The sequence below is a fragment of the Otolemur garnettii genome, unplaced genomic scaffold, assembly GCF_000181295.1.
Source record: "Otolemur garnettii isolate 467f Iridium unplaced genomic scaffold, OtoGar3 scaffold00049, whole genome shotgun sequence".
Lineage (NCBI taxonomy): Eukaryota > Metazoa > Chordata > Mammalia > Primates > Galagidae > Otolemur > Otolemur garnettii.
This window is the reverse complement of record NW_003852444.1, coordinates 8,675,025-8,679,862: the sequence shown is the minus strand read 5'-3', so window position 1 is coordinate 8,679,862 and position 4,838 is coordinate 8,675,025. Positions and strand designations below refer to the sequence as shown.

At 38.0% G+C, this 4,838-nt stretch overlaps 1 long non-coding RNA gene across 1 annotated transcript in view; it reads left to right on the top strand.

The window, feature by feature from the left end:
- LOC100960686 overlaps positions 1–3,453 on the top strand; it is a 15,007-nt gene extending 11,554 nt beyond the window's left edge. The window contains exons 2-3 of the long non-coding RNA XR_001161369.2: positions 2,124–2,177; positions 3,116–3,453. This is a non-coding gene — a long non-coding RNA (uncharacterized LOC100960686). The remainder of the gene's footprint in view (positions 1–2,123; positions 2,178–3,115) is intronic.
- The last annotated feature ends 1,385 nt before the right edge of the window (positions 3,454–4,838 follow it).

The following is a 4,838-nucleotide window of genomic DNA, read 5'->3' as shown; positions in this document are numbered from 1 at the left end:
TTTGAAGAGATGAAAACAAATTACATAAAATTTCATTGGAAAACTGGTGAATAAGAGCATCGGTAATGGTTTGGATAGCATGCACAACATAGGCCGAATGTGCCACAGTATTAAATGGCTGGTAAGGGAACAATTGCAAAGCTAGAATGGCTGCAGTGAGTTCAGCACATTGAGTGGTTAAATTATAGTGGAAATAGAGTGCTCCCAAGTTTCTTATTGTTTCCAAGTGACTACCCCTTTATTACATTTTCCTGACCCATCAATAAACATAGTGAAGACATTGAGTATAATTGTAGAGGAAATTTGATTAAATTGAGTCAGAAGGAAAAGCTGGAATTCATATATATATTTTTGTTTGTTTGTTTGTTTATTTGTTTTTGTTTTTGTTTTTTGTTTTTTGTTTTTTTTTGTACAGACAGTCTCACTTTATCGCCCTTGGTAGAATGCTGTGGCATCACACAGCTCACAGCAACCTCCATCTCCTGGGTTTAGGCAATTCTCTTGCCTCAGCCTCCCGAGTAGCTGGAAATACAGGCACCCGCCACAATGCCTGGCTATTTTTTTGTTGTTGTAATCTCACTATGTCATCCTCAGTAGAGTACTGTGACGTCACAGCTCACAGCAACCTTGAACTCTTGGGCTTAAGCAATTCTTTTGCCTCAGCCTCCTGAGTAGCTGGGACTACAGGCGCCTGCCACAAGAGCCAGCTATTTTTTTGTTGGTGTTTGTTGATTTTAGCTGACCTGGGCTGGGTTCGAACCTGCCAGCCTCTGTGTATGTGGCTGGCGCCCTACCCACTGAGCTACAGTTGCCACCCCATTCTGCTTCTTGGCACTATGTTGGTAAAAATATGATTTTCCAATATGCATCTGATGAATTACATCAGAAAATGATGTATGACGAGAGATTAGATAGCCTCTTTTTTGTTTCTTAATTTGCTGGCAACAAATCAATTTAAATTATGTTTTTGGTGCTTCAAGCTTAGTAAGCTTAAAGCTGAGTAAGGACCCAACTGTTTTGTGTTCTCAAATATGCATCTCCAAGTTGAAGATAGGTTTCACCAGGCCATAATGTGATTGGTAGTATTAAGTGCCATACTTTTTCTGTTTTAACCTTTCTGCTGCATGCTGATTAAATAGGAACAACACCAGTTAAACAAAATGATTAAAAAATAGAAATTAGGCTTCAGTTGGAGCCTTTTATTTAGGAATAAAACAAGGAATTATCATCATTAAAAATCAAAGCTACAGGAGCTTTAGTCCTATATAAGGAGTACCCTAAATTTTCATAAAATAGTTATTGTTCAGAAAAATAGTCACTAATTAAAGGAACAACTAACTGAAGAAACACTTTAGTTCTCTACAAATTGTGCCTATCTCTTTTGTCACTGAGCTAGAGGTATATTTTCCATAGACCTGTTAAGACTATACCCATGGCAGATTGCTAAGCTGTATGTGTTCTCAGCAGCATGTCAGCGTTCCCTATTATTTTCTGTCATCACATATTTTAGTTTTTGAGTGGGTATCTATTGTACGTTGTCCTGTATTCCTTGTTGTGAATAACTTGGGATAAGTGCCTTTCCATCTTGGGACTCAGGTTCCTTTTGTGAAATATGAGGAGACGCAACTGTGAGAGTTCCTTCACAGATCCTGTGATTTCACATCCTACGATTTAACTGATTACTTATTAAACTGAATAGTTTTTATTTGATTTAGAGAAGAATAACAATACCTATAACACCCCCCTCCCCCCAAAAAAGGCAGAAAACAAGTACAGCATTCAGTAACAAAAATCTGTACTTTGGCTTGAATTTCTAGAGCTTATGTTCAAGTTTTTATGGAGATTGTGAAGGGATAAGGAGAATTTAGGGTGCGTTTACTCAGTGCCACCATTTGTTCTTTCTTTTGTATGCTCTTTAACCTGTGGGGAGGGTAATTTCTGTGTTTATAGAAGAAAAATATGAATCTCATGTTGTATGCAGTACGTAGTCCTAGACGGGACACCCGGGTCTTCTAACTTCCCGAGCTCCTTAGGAAGGACATATTGTCTCTGTATTTTGGTTTGGCATCAGACTACCACAGCACTTGGTATGCGTTGTAACTCTTCCTGTTTTATTCTTTCAGCTTGGATTTACTTTGGGCAACGTGGTTGGAATGTATCTGGCTCAGAACTATGACGTAAGTAGCCGTATCCACGACCTCCTTGCTTCCATGTAACTGTTTTAGAGTGACTTTTCTTTGTCAAGGTAAGGTGTGCCTTCCAACATAAATGAGGTTATAGGTCTGAGGAGCATGGCCTGAATATTGTAGAAAGGTTTACCACTGAAAAAAAATAATCCACCTCACAGAAGCGTTTGTCCTCTGTATCACCACAAGAGGGCAAAATCCCATCAGTCTAGGCGGTCTCATGTTGATCCCAAGCTGTGTTCATTACCCCAGAGTAATATATTAAGTTGGGTTCCTAAAATTCTATGGAAAATTATGTGGTAAGTGAGAATGTAAAGATTAATTGGATAATCTTTTCAGCCTCAGAACCAAGTAGTAGAGGTAACTGAGAATTTTGGAGATGATTATACATGATGTAACACATTTAAGGAGGATAGAGTTTTGTGAAGTAGGGAATTATATTAACATCACTTTGTATAGGGGGAAGATGGAAACCGGGTGGTACAGCTGCCCATAAATAGGGATCCAGGAATGGATCTCTGGATTTTTAAAATGATGAGCATGAGAAATATAGTATTCACTTTTGGTTTGTCATAAATCTTTCAGTTATGACAAAGGGAATTCCTTTTGTCAATATCAAAGGGATATTTTGCTTTAGTCTTATCAGTTTCTAGGCAGGGGCTTATATGTTCAACTTTTACTTGGCACTGGATTCAGGGGTGAAGTGGGTATGTAAAAGCAGAAGTTAGAACCTGCCTTTAAGAGAGGGAGGGAGCATACTTACAACTTTTAATGTTTTTTGTGTGCAGTTATGAGGCTACAAAAGTATTTAGCAGGTCTCTTTCAGAGGAAGATAAAAACTTATAAAACCATATCTTTGGGGGAACAGAAGTGAAAGAATATTGATTAGGTAGATGCAAAATTATAATAATGTTTTTTTCTTTTTAAAGATGCCTAACGTGGCTAAAAAACTTGAAGAAATTAAAAAGGACTTGGATGCCAGGAAGAAACCCCCTAGTTCGTAAGGCCGACTCCAGCACTGCCTTCTGGATACACTGATTCTCCTGCGTTTTAGGGCCGCCTTTACCATCTGAACCAAAAGCTCCAGCCGCAGCGATTTTCTTCTTTGCTAGACCCTGTGTTGCCTTAGAGTGAAAATGGGGCCCAGGTTAAGAACTGCCCTTACATTTCCAACACCCTTACCTTTTCCCATATCCTTCCAGCTGCATGGGAGAGTCTAAGACTGGAATTATGGTGCTAGATTAGTAAACATGACCGTTAATGAGTAGTCTCTTCCTTTATTCTTTGAGATTTCGATTCTACCTTTTATCAGAAGAAAAATTGGTGAGTTTTATATAGTTGATCAGACACAAATTATGATGATTTCAGTGTAGCCATTATAATGGGTGCTTGTTAAATATTTGGTATTAAATTATGTTGTTCCAAATTAAAATTAATATCTAGAAGCCAGTTTCTGGTGAATTATCTATTTATTTTATACTGTTGTTAGGCAAATCCATAGTTACTAATTTTACCAAATCAATTTGCTATTCATTAACTGAGGAACTATATTCTGAGAATCCTGTCAGAAACTGGAAAATTTAAATATATGCAAAATAATAGTCTTTGTCCCAGTAGCATTCATAGTCTATTGAGTATGCATGTTTTTCCTTAATGATGTATGATCTAACTCTTCCCTCAAAAGATTTATACTTGGGATTACAGATACATTTGCCATTATACAGTGGACAAGTGAGAAGTTGTGTATGAGAAAATTTTATGCCTTTTTGCATTAAAAAGGTAATTACATTTTAATTGTATAGTGATTCTCCTAAGAAAAGTATAACCCAAACGTATAATGAAATCAACATCTCAAGAAGTAGAATTTCTAGCCAAGAGCAGTTGGGGCACACCTGTAGTTCTATCTACTTTGGAGTCTGAGGCTGAAAGATTGCTTGAGCCTGGTAGTTTGATGGTTTTGAGCAACAGTGCAGGACCCTGTCTCTTTTTAAAAAGGGGGGGGGAAATTTCTGCTTATCTCTGCAATTAATGCTTTCTTTTCTTCCTACAATCAGAAATTAACCTTGTAATTGTCAAATATACTTTAATCAGCACTTTTTTTTTTATTTTTTGAGACAGAATCTTACTCTGTTGTCCTGGGTAGAATGCCATGACATCATCATAGCTCACAGCAACCTCAAACTCTTGGACTAAAGCAATCCTACCCAGTAGCTGGGACCATAGGTGCCTGCCACAATGCCCAGCTGTTTTTACAGATGGGGTCTTGCTCAGGCTAGTCTCAAACCCCCAGAGTGCTAGTGTTATAGGCATGAGCCACATTCCCAGCCAGCCCCCCATTTTTCTTGAATTAAAAAAATTTGAATGTGGCCGTGCCCTAGCTCATTGGGGAGGGCGTCAGTCACATCCACCCAGGCTGGTGGGTTTGAACTCAGTCTGGCCCAACTAAACAACAATGACAACTGCAACCAAAAAAAAAAAAAATTTTTTTTTAATAGGTAACTTCTCCCATGGATTAGGATATAAAAGGATTTTGTTTAAAGGACTTCTCCCACCTTGTTCTCTGGCTCCTAGCTTCCTGTTACCACTTTCCTCTGTACTTTTGAGAAAGAGTCTAAGCCTAAACAAACATGTATGCATGGATTTTTTTTTTTT